This window comes from Eschrichtius robustus, chromosome 5, assembly GCF_028021215.1.
Source record: "Eschrichtius robustus isolate mEscRob2 chromosome 5, mEscRob2.pri, whole genome shotgun sequence".
Classification (NCBI taxonomy): Eukaryota; Metazoa; Chordata; class Mammalia; order Artiodactyla; family Eschrichtiidae; genus Eschrichtius; species Eschrichtius robustus.
In genome coordinates, this window is record NC_090828.1 from 34744152 (window position 1) to 34756227 (window position 12076).

Consider the following 12076-nt stretch of genomic DNA (forward strand, 5'->3'; position numbering starts at 1 on the left):
GAGAAAAAGGGCTCCTAAATCTATCAATATATTATAGCTCAATAAATTTTCACCATTTAATGTCATAGCTGGGATGATGGATTGTCTAACCAGGAGCTAAAGTTGCCAGAAATAAAAATTGTGCTGAATGTTTTGGTTGGGATTACTTTTTACTTGGCACTTAGCTGCTTTACATAAACCAAGCTAATTTCTTTTATAATTCAGACCTGTGCTTTGCACAGATATTTACTTGTACCTGTTCTCTCAATGTCTCTGAAAGCTATCTAGTACTAAATTAAACTAGAATTGGAAAATAAGAATTGGAAGTTTTCTTGATAAAAGGTTTTTTTTTGCAATATTGCTATGATATGATGAAGGTATACATTTATCTTTTTGTAAACAAATAATATATATTAAAGCTTGAAATTGTGAATGTGTTGACTTTGATACAGGTCCTGTTTAGAAATTCATGGTTCATTCTTATGAATCCTAGACTTTCTGTTTGGGTATTTGTCTGCCATGGAGACAATTACGAGAAAAAGTAAATGAGTAGACTTTAATTTTGGAGAAAGGAGTAAAAAACTCAATTATGTAATATATTAAGGGTGTGACTTTGATTACTTATGGGATTATAGTTCTTTCTAAGTTTGAAATACAACTGCCAAAAATGTGGTCATAAAATATGGTAAGTGGCACTTAAATTGTTAAATGGCAAAGCATGGATTACATAATAGTTATTTTGTTCTATTCCAAAAACTGAACTTCAAAAAAGGTTAGAATCAAACTTATATATCACTTTTGTCATTATGAATCCTTGGCTTTTTTTCATTGAGGTATAATTGACATTATCCGTTGACTTTTTTTTTTTCTTCAATTTTTATTTATTTATTTGCATGGGTTTTCTCTAGTTGTGGTGAGTGGGGGTTACTCTTCGTTGCGGTGTGCGGGCTTCTCATTGCAGTGGCTTCTCTTGTTGTGGAGCACGGGCTCTAGGCGTACCGGCATCAGTAGTTGTGGCACACCGGCTCAGTAGTTGTGGCTCGTGGGCTCAGTACTTGTGGCTTGCAGGCTCTAGAGCGCAGGCTCAGTAGTTGTGGTGCACGAACTTAGTTGCTCTGTGGCATGTGGGATCTTCCCGGACCAGGGCTTGAACCCGTGTCCCCTGAATTGGCAGGCAGATTCTTAACCACTGTGCCACTAGGGATGTCCCTATTCCTTGACTCTTGATATTGCTTGCTTCTTATTTAGCTACTAAGGTTTGTCAGTTTACCTCCTTAAATTCCTTTCCCCATATATTTTTTTGAAAAATGGGTGGAGGGAGTTGGATGCTGAGCGAGGAGTGAAACTTATGCTTTTTACATATTCTTTTGTACTGAGGCTTAATTATTTTTGTTTGTTTGTTTGTTTGTTTACTGGACGTTTTAGAGCGGTTTTAGGGTCACAGCAAAATTGAGTAGAAAGGACAGAGATTTCCCATAAACCCTCTCACATATGCATAGACCACCCCCCCCCCATTATCAGTATCTCCCACAGAGTAGTACATTTGTCACAATTGATGAGCCTATGTTGACACATTATCACCCGAAGTTCATAGTCTACATTAGGGTTCAGTTTTGGTGTTGTACATTGTATGGGTTTGGACAAATGTATAATGATGTATAATCATTATAGTATCATATGGAGTAGTATTAAGGCTTTTTAATCAGCAGGTATTCCTTTTGTAGTTCTTTCTTTTTAAATGAAAAAGGGAGTGGGGAGGGGAGCATATATTACTCCCTTTATACTTTATACTTTATAATATGATTGTAAAACTTATATGGAAGACATGATATGCTGTAATATCTAAAGTTAATATGAATTTGCAGTCTGTCACAGTACCTACTGTTCTATTGTTTGTGGGAAAAAACTAGAGGAAATGAATGTTTCTGTTCTTCAGGGTTCTGTTGTCAAATCTCTTTGTCATTCTGTACCCTGTCCCTCTGATGTTATTTACTCAAATCTATCTCTAATCCAGAGCTTTTTCTTAATCTCTGGTTCCTAGTCTATAAATCTAATTGCCTACTAGTTGAGGATGACCTGCAGATACCTCAAATACAGTATATATGAAGGTGAATTCGTATTTTGTCATCTATCTAATGTGCTGAAGCTGGAACCTGGTGTTACCTTTGACACTTTATTCATATACCCCTCATGTGAGTGATGCTGTATTCTGTTGACTCTACCTTTTTACTCTTTCTTTAATTCCATTTACTTCTCTCAATTTCTACTACCACTGGAAATAGTGTGAAGAGTTAGGACCTAGAGGCAGATTATCTAGATTAGAATCCCAGCTCCACCATTTATAGCTTCAGTTTCTTTAAAAACAGAGTGTACAGTCCAGCAGTTGCACTGTTGAGCATTTATTCCAGAGAAATTGAAACTTACATTCACACAAAAACCTATACCTGATTGTTCATAGCAGTTTTATTCCTATTAGTCAAAAACTGGAAACAACCCAAATGTTCTTCAACAGGTGAATGGTTAAACAAACTGGCACGTTTATACTATGCAGCAATAAAAAGAATGAGCTATTGATACATGCAGCAACTAGGATGGGTCTGAAGTGAAAAAAGCCACACTCAAAAGGTTACATACTGTATGATTTCCTTTATATAGCGCTCTTGAAATATCAAAATTATAGAGATGAAGAGCAGAGTAATGTTTGGCCAGGAGTTAAGGATCAGGGAGAAGGGAGTGGGTGGTTAAAAGGGAGCCTCTCGGTGATAGAATAGTTCTGTATCTTGATTGTGATGGTAGTTACACATATCTACATCTGTTATAAAATTGTATAGAACTACACACACATGCACAGACAAATGAGTGCTTGTAAAACTGGTGATATCTGAGTAACCCTCTGTGGACTATACCAATGTCAGTTTCCTGATCTTGATATTTTACTATAGTTATGCTAGATGTTACGATTGGGGGAAACTGGGCAAAGGATACATGGGACCTCCTGGCATGTAGTTTGGGAACTTCTTATGAGTCTGTAATTATTTCAAAATAAAAAGTTTTTTAAAAGGGTTGTATTAAGGATTAAATGAGCAAATACATATGAGTTTCTAGTTATAGTACTTGCTTTGTTCATCATAAATACATAATACCTCTACTATATATAAAATAGATAACCAACAAGGACCTACTGTATAGCATAGGGAACTATACTCAATATCGTAATAACATATAATGCAAAAATATCTGAAAAAGAATATATATGTATATATACACACACATATATAAACTGAATAACTTTGCTGTATACCTGAAACTAACACAACTTTGTAAATCAACTATACTTCAATAAAAATAAAAATTAAAAAAAAAGTCACCAAGGTGACATTCTATTAAAACAAATAAAATAAATATATAATGCAAATAATAGTAGCAGCAGCAGCAGTAGTAATGATAGTCTGGCCTTCTAACCTCTTACTAGGCCTCTCACTAGGACTATTCCAGCAGTATTCATATTGGTCACTCTGCCCTCATAGGTCTTTCCTCCCTGTGGTCCACTCTACAGTGTAACCAGAGTTCTCTTTCTAAAGTGCCTATTACATATTATTCACTTCATACAAAATTTTTTAATGGCTCCCCATTGTATTTTCATACATTAATTTCTTTTTTTTCAATCGTAGTGGAAAGAAGCATTGGAGTCGACATGGCTTCCAGGGTGCTATAACATATGAATTAAAGTTAAAAACAGAAAAATCTCAAGCGATTGTTCTCACCTTCAAGAAGCTGTTATTTTAAGTGTTATCTTAAAGTTTATTTGATAGTGCTGCCTGAAACACTACCGCAAAATTAAATGACTCAGGACAAAAAGATTTATTGTTATTTTTCATGGTTCTGTAGGTTGGCTAAATTGTTCCTTTATTGGTTTCACTTGGCTGTCTCATGTAGCTGAATCCACCTGGAGGGTTGACTGAGTTAGAAGGTCCAAGATACCTGCACTCACATGTTTGCACATGGTGCTGGCTGTCCATTAAGGTGCTTCAGTTCTTCTCAGTGTGGCTTCTCATCCTCTGGTAGGCTAGTCTGGCATCCTTACTTACATGGCATTCTCAGGGTAGCATTCTAAAAAGGTGAAGGTGGAAGCTGTAAGGCTGCAAGGCCTCTTTGAGGATTAGTCTTTGAAACTATATAACAGCCCTTCCACCATATTCTGATGATCAAAGCAACTCACCAAGCTAGCCCAAATTCAAGGGAGTGGAGAAATGGAAAAGGACCTTTGTCGCAGACAATTCAGGCTGCTATAATAAAGTACCATAGACTGGGTGGTTTAAACAACAAACTTCTATTTCTCACAGTTCTTGAACTTGGGAAGTCCAAGATCAAGGTGCCAGAAAATTTTGTGTCAACTAGGGACCCACTTCCTATTTCCGAGATGGCTACATTCTCATTGTGTTATAACATGTGAGAGAGCTCTCTGGGGATCTCTTTTATAAGGTCACTAATCCCATTCATGAGAGCACTACCCTCATGACCTAATCACCTCCCAAAGGCCCCACCTCCTAATACCATCACACTGGGGGTTAGCATTTCAGTATATGAATTTTGGGGAGACACAAAAATTCAGTCTATAACAATAGTCCACAGAGAGATCAGATTATTTTCTATTTTCTTAATGTAAGGATGAACAACAGTCCAAAAAATGACACAGTCACTATAAGAATTTGAAAATTTTTGCTGAGATCTAACAAATAAAAGTAAAAACACAAGTACCAAAGACATTAAATAGCAAGCCAAGAAGGACAGGTTCAAAATCTTCATGAAGTAGAATAATGTACATAATATGTGGGAGAATCAACCTTATCTAACTGTTGTGCTACAGTAGTGTTTCCTGAAAACTTGAAGGAGGTTAATCTGTAGAAAGTTCACTGGGTTTTTATTTGAGCAGGTTTTAAACAGCTGATTTAACATCTTCCTTTAAACTGTTTATTTTTCCTAACCTCTCATTTTCATATAATTTGGTTTTGGCCAGTCACAGTAAGCCACATTACTTTTCTAGAACATAACTCCCAAGTGTTGGCAAGAAATTATAGTACTGCATTATGAAATCTTGTCAGTGTACTGAACTATTATAAACACCCCTCTGTCTGAACTGTAATGGTGGTGCACCTTCACAGAGTAGATTCTTTGGTCAGTCTTGCTTCCTACATCCCCACCACCCCAATTTCAGTGGAATATCCTAAACACTTTATTATTAGCATTAAATTGAAGCATAACTGAGATGGCTTGTTGGCATCTTAGACCATAAATTTGTTCCTGCAGTCTCTTTCTTACCTTATCAGGTAGGAATTGTGTTTGGCTGCTAGAAACAGACATAAGAAATAACCGTTGCTTAAATAAGATAGTAGTTCATTTCTTTGTCTTGTAAAAACAAATTCAGAAATAGTCTTAAGACTGGTACGGCAACCCCATAGACTTGTCAAGGACCCAGTCTCCTTCTCTCTTGCCTTTGCCAACCTTAGCATGTGGTTTCTATTCTGAAGATCACAGAATGGTTGCTGGATATCCAACTATCACATCCATGATCTAGGCAGAAGGAAGGAGGAAGAAAGGCAGAGGACAAAAGGGGCATACCTTCCATCTTTTAAGAAAACTTTCTAGGGACTTCCCTGGAAGTCCAGTGGTTAGGACTCCATGCTTTCACTGCCGTGGGCCCGAGTTCAATCCCTGGTTGGGGAATTAAGATCCTGCAAGCCACATGTGGATGACCAAAAAAAAAGAAGGAAAGAAGCCTTTCTAGAATTCCCTACACAGTATTTTGTCTGATCTCATTGACCAGAACTTAGTCATTTGGCCATACTTAGCTATAAGTCAGGGTCAGAAATGGCTTTAGCTGATTGTATAGACTAGATCATTGGGGGTGGAGGTGTGGATCTCTATCGGATGGGAACTAGTAGTCTTTGCCATACTTGCTGCCTGTCTCCTCTGCTGAGTCTGCCGCTGACTGACTGCTTGTTGCTGTTAGGCCCTTCACTCAGTAGTCATGAACTAAGTGCTAACTGTGCTAAGCCCTGTCCCAGGAACTGGGAATACAGATACATCTGAGACGTCCTCCCAGTCCTGGAGAAGTTATGGATCTTACAGTTTTCCTGCCCAACCCCCCCCCCCCCCCCACCAGGCAGTCACATCTCTCTCTAGGTATCGGTGGTAGGTATTGTTGATTTCTTCTGGTCTTTGGCTTGCCTTTTCACTCTCTCAGTTTCTTTTGATGACAGGTTTGGTACAGTCCAATTTATCGTTGTTGTTATGGTTATGGTTAGTGCTTTTTGTGTTTGCTTAAAAAATATTTGCCTGCTTCAAGGACACAAAGATGTTTTGCTATGGTTTTTTGTTTGTTTACTTTCACATTTAGACCTGCATTCTATTTGGAATTTACTTTTGTTGAGTTATGTAAAGTTAGAGATCATGATACACTCATTATTTTCTATAGGGATATCCAGTTGACCCAGCGTCTTTTATTTAAAAGAATGTCTTTTCCCAACTGCACTGCAATTTGCCTTTGTCATAAATAGTCTTATTTGTGTGTGACTTTCTAGGCTCTATTTTTTCATTGGTAAGTTTTAGTTACTATACTTGTACAGTTAATTACTATGGCTTTATAACAGGTCTTAATATTTTACAGTATAGTCCTCCAATTTTTGTTGTTTTTCAAGGTTGCTTTGACTATTCTTGGCTCCTTGTAGTTCCCTAGAGATTTCAGAATCAGCTTGTCAATTTCTCTTTAAAAGGAGAAGAGGGGGATTTTGATTATGATAGCTTTGAAAGTAGAAATCAATTGGGGGAGAATTGACATTTTTACTATGAGTCTCCAACCTGTGAACATGGTATGTCCTTCAATTTATTTAGACCCTTAAATTCTCTCAAAAATGTTTTCTTGTTTTCAGTGTAGTGGTCTTGCACATCTTTTGTTAGATTTCTTTCTTTTTTAAAAAAATGCTGTTGAAAGTTGTGTTTTTATTTTCTTTAATTTATTTATTTGATTATTTTATTTTATTTACTTATTGTTTTTGGCTGTGTTGGGTCTTCGCTGCTGTGCACGGTCTTTTCTCTGGTTGCGGCGAGCGGCTGCCACTCTTCGTTGTGGTGCGTGGGCTTCTCATTGTGGTGGCTTCTCTTGTTGCAGAGCACAGGCTCTAGGCGCGTGGGCTCCAGTAGTTGTGGCACATGGGCTCAGTAGTTGTGGCTCGTGGGCTGTAGAGCACAGACTCAGTAGTTGTGGTGCATGGGCTCAGTTGCTTCACGGCATATGGGATCTTCCCAGACCAGGGCTTGAACCCGTGTCCCCTGCATTGGCAGGCGAATTGTTAACCACTGTGCCACCAGGGAAGCCTGAAGTTGTGTTTTTAAAAAACACTAGTTTACAGAAATATAATTGATTTTTATATATTAGCCTTTTATCCAGAAACCTAGATAAATTCACTTATTAATTCTAATAATTAGTCTGCAGAATCTTCTGAATTTTCTTGGTACATATTCATATTGTCTATTAATAATAATATCATCTCTAAATAATGACCTTTTTTCTTTTCTGGTTATTATTCTTATATCTTTTTCTTGACTTGCTATAGTAGCCAGGTCCTCCAGCACAGTGTTGAATAGAAGTGGTGATAATGGTTATCTCTTTCTTCTTCTTTTTTTTTGGCGGCAATCGGTGAAATGTGGGATCTTAGTTCCCTGACCAGGGATCAAACCCGCGCCCCCTGCAGTGGAAGCGTGGAGTCTTAACCACTGGACCTCTAGTGAAGTCCCTCTTTCTTGTTTTCAACCTCAGAAAGTAAGTTTTCAATGTTTTATCATTGACTGTGACACTTGTACAACCTTGGTGGTGTTTCCTCCTTAACTTTTTGGGAAAATCCACTGGTGAAACCATCTGCACTTGAGATTTTCTTTATGGAAAGATTTTTAATAATAGATTACATTTCTTTAATATCCATGACGCTGTATGGATATTCTGTGTCTTTCAGTGTTGGTTATTTGTATTTTTCAAGAAATGTGTTCATTTCATGCTAAGTGTCACATTTATTGGCATAAAGTTTATCATAACTTCTTGTCTTTTTGATGTCTAAAAATTTCATAGTAATTTGTGTTTTCTCTAATGAGTATTACTAGGGGTTTGTCAATTTTATTAATCTTTTCAAAGAACCAACTTTTTTTTTTAATATTTTATAATTTATTTGGCTGCGTCAGGTCTTAGTTGTGGCACGCGGGGTCTTTGTTGCGGCATGCAGGATCTTCTGTTGCGGTGCGCGCGGGCTTCTCTCTGGTTGCGGTGCTCAGGCTCTAGAGCGCACAGGCTTAGTTGCCCCGTGGCCTGTGGGATCTTAGTTCCTTGACCAGGGATCGAACCCACATCCACTGCATTGGAAGGCGGATTCTTAACCATTGGACCACCAGGGAAGTCCCAAAGAACCAACTTTTGACTTTGTTGATTTTTTCCCTCTATTGTGTGCTTGTTTTCTGTTTCACTCATTTGCTATCTTCTCTGACCTCTAGAGATAGATATCTGTCAATAGATAAAACCACTGATTTTTTTTTTCAGCCTCTCTGCTAATATAGGCAATCTTAGCTTTGCAAGGTACCAGGTTAACTGAAACTCCTAAATGCATATAGGAACTATGTCTTTGCTTAATACATGCAAAGTAAGAACTTTCTACATATGAAATAAGGCTACAGCTACATCCCACAAGCTTTAATATATCTTTCTTAGCATTGAGTTCGGCATTTTTACTAATTTTGGTTGTTTTTTGGGTTTTTTTGGCTGCGCTGTGCAGCATGTGGGATCTTAGTTTCCCGACCAGGGATCAAATCTGTGCCTCCTGCATTGGGAGTGTGGAGTCTTAACCACTAGACTGCCAGGGAAGTCCCTAATTTTGGTTTTAATACCTTCTTTGACCCATAGATTATTTAGAAGTATAACTTAAAATTTCCAGGTAGTTGGGGTTTTTTAAGGTTTTTATTTATTAATTGTTGTTAATGATCTCTAGGTTACTTTGGTTGTGGTTAAAGAACATACTCTGAATGGCTCGGTTTTCCTGTCATTTGCACTGTTGGGTTTTCTTGTTTTGTTTTGGCTTCTTCCTTAATTGAGAGCCTAGTATCTGTATCCTTAGCCTTGAAAGACTGTCAGAGACAGTCTTCCCAGCATAGCTCTCAAGTCTGCCTGCCTGCACTGCTTCAAAATCTGGTGATTGTCTTGGTGGTTCCAAATTCCCAAGGTACAAAAAGACAGTCTCCTTGACACCAGCTGCCCCTTCCCAGAGTGTCACCAATTTCTTGTGTATCTTTCTAGAGACTAATAGAGAAAACTTGCTAGTCCTTTTCAAGTTTTTTCCCCACTGCAGAACTTCTCATGAAATAAAAATCCCATGGGATAGCCCAGTATATACGAGATGGTTGGAGTAGGAGGTCCTGACACATCTTCAGTTTGGAAAACATTGGAGACTTTACAATGATAATGTCGTTTAACTCCGAGAGAATATTATTGCAGTATTCTTTGTATTAAAAAATGTTTTGTTAATGAACATATTTTAAAATGCTAATTTTCTTCTGGTGTTTTAGCTTTTAAAGTTGTGATAAGTTTTGAATCAAAGAAGTAGAGTATAATGTGGTCAGCAACTACATGATAATAGTTATTACTTTATGAGAAAAGTATACTTTTATCAATTTGAAAATGATTTTTAATATTTTTTGTGCCAAAAGTTCAAGTAACAGCATTTTCTATGTTCTTTCTCAAAATGATAAAATTTTCAGTCTGTGAAACTCATCCGAAATTATAATGTAGCCATTGATACTTATTTAAGCTTGGTTTTATAGTGCATATTAAAATTTTAATGATCGTTGCATGTGTGTGTGTGTGTATGTGTGTGTGAGATCACTGTAATATGTTTCAAAAGTTGGATTCATAGAATTTTTGGCTGGAAAGTACTTATTTTTGTAGATTTTTCAGGTGAGGCTCCAGAAAATTTAACTTACTCGAAGTCTTTACAGATATTTAATGGTAAATTTGAAACTAAAACTCAGACTTCTTTTTTCCAAATCTAATGTTTTCTAAAATAGGTTTGATAATGGTACATAAGTATAGCCTAGTTATTATAGAAAACTTAAAAATAATCCCAATTATTTTTAAAATTAGATAAACTATATTATAAATGCCTTTTCAAAATTGTTCTTTCTCCTTTATATTGCATTCTTGAGGATATTCTCTCTCACTGTTCACAGTTTTTCGTTTTCATTTTTTATAGAGTTGGAAAACATTTAAGTCTCAACAAATGAATCCCACACTTGAACTCTGCCGCATTCCTGTGCCACCTCCTCCATTGGAACACTGATCTTAGAACAGAGGTAAAATTATAGAATTTAACTTTTTAAAGGATAAAGAATGAAGTTCCCATAGTTAGACATGTTAGAATTTTTGGTAATTTTTGGTGGGTAGCTTCTATATATTAAGCAGTTTTACCTAGGAGAATAGTCACATCTTAATTATTGCCTTTGAATTTTACTTTTGGAAGTGTTTCCTTTTTAATAGTTGTGTCTTTTAACTTTTTTGTTACCTAAATTTTACAGCTCTTGAATTACTGAGTTTACTCAGCATAATTGTATTATCTAGCTACATCTAGATTAGAGCTGATCATAGAATTTCTTTGATAATGTCTGTGTTCTACCTCTGTGCTGTCCAATATGGGAGACACTAGCCACATGTAGCTACTAAGTGCTTGAAATGTGGCTAGTGAAACTAAGGAATTGATTTTTTTTCTTTTTTTTTTTTTGAAAGGTTAATCCTGCTTTTTTTTTTTTTTAAATTAATTAATTTATTTATTTATGGCTGTGTTGGGTCTTCGTTTCTGTGCGAGGGCTTTCTCTAGTTGCGGCAAGCGGGGGCCGCTCTTCATCGCGGTGCGCGGGCCTCTCACTGTCGCGGCCTCTCTTGTTGCGGAGCACAGGCTCCAGACGCGCAGGCTCAGTAATTGTGGCTCACAGGCCCAGTTGCTCCGCGGCATGTGGGATCTTCCCAGACCAGGGCTCGAACCCGTGTCCCCTGCATTGGCAGGCAGATTCTCAACCACTGCGCCACCAGGGAAGCCCGATTTTTTTTCTTTTTAATACAATGTTAGGTTTTTTTTTTTCCAATTTTTTGGCTGTGCCACGTGGCTTATGGGATCTTAGTTCCCCAATCAGGGATTGAACCCAGGCCCCCTGCAGTGGAAACGCAGTCTTAACCACTGGCCCACCAGGGAATTCCCAGGAATTGATTTTTAAATTTTATTTTTTTTTAATTAATTAAAACTAACTGGACAGTGTAGCTCTAGTTTTTTCCTTAGGGAATTTGGTATTTACAATACAGTAATAGCACATGTTAAGTGCTTTGTTTCTGACTGATACCTTGAAATATCTAGATAGTTGTTGACCTAGTTTGAAAATTTGCAGTAGCATAGCCATTTTTTTACTGTCATATGTTGCCCTGATAATTGTATAGGTTTGTTTATACAATAATTTTGGTCCATTAGAAACCCTTGAGAGCAGTTATCATAATTTTGCTCACTGATGTGTTAATTTATTTAATCTTTAAAAAAAAAAACTTTGACATAGGTACTTATATTATCCCCATTTTATAAATGAGGGATTTGAGGCCACAGGTTAGGTAAGTAACTTTCCCAAGGAAACACAACTTGTAGGTCATGGAGGTGGAATTCGAACTCAGGCAGTCTAGAGCAAGAGCCTGTACTCTTTTTCTTTTTTTTTTTTAACATCTTTATTGGAGTATAATTGCTTTACAATGGTGTGTTACTTTCTGCTTTATAACAAAGTGAATCAGTTATACATATACATATGTTCCCATATCTCTTCCCTCTTGCGTCTCCCTCCCTCCCACCCTCCCTATCCCACCCCTCTAGGTGGTCACAAAGCACCCAGCTGATCTCCCTGTGCTCTGCGGCTGCTTCCCACTAGCTATCTATTTTACATTTGGTAGTGTATATATGTCCATGCCGCTCTCTCACACTGTCACATCTTACCCCTCCCTCTCCCCATATCCTCAAGTCCATTCTCTAGTAGG

The 12076-nt window shown here is 37.3% G+C and overlaps 1 protein-coding gene across 4 annotated transcripts in view; it reads left to right on the plus strand.

The window, feature by feature from the left end:
• Positions 1-12076, plus strand: part of HYCC2 (hyccin PI4KA lipid kinase complex subunit 2) — a 73086-nt gene that overhangs the window by 2935 nt on the left and 58075 nt on the right. For 3 of the 4 annotated variants that reach the window (XM_068544675.1, XM_068544679.1, XM_068544677.1), the window contains exon 3: positions 10266-10365. The gene's annotated coding sequence lies outside the window, so the exon portion shown is untranslated. Of the gene's footprint in view, positions 1-7694; positions 7799-10265; positions 10366-12076 lie in introns of all 4 variants that reach the window. The other variant, XM_068544678.1, reaches the window with a different exon arrangement.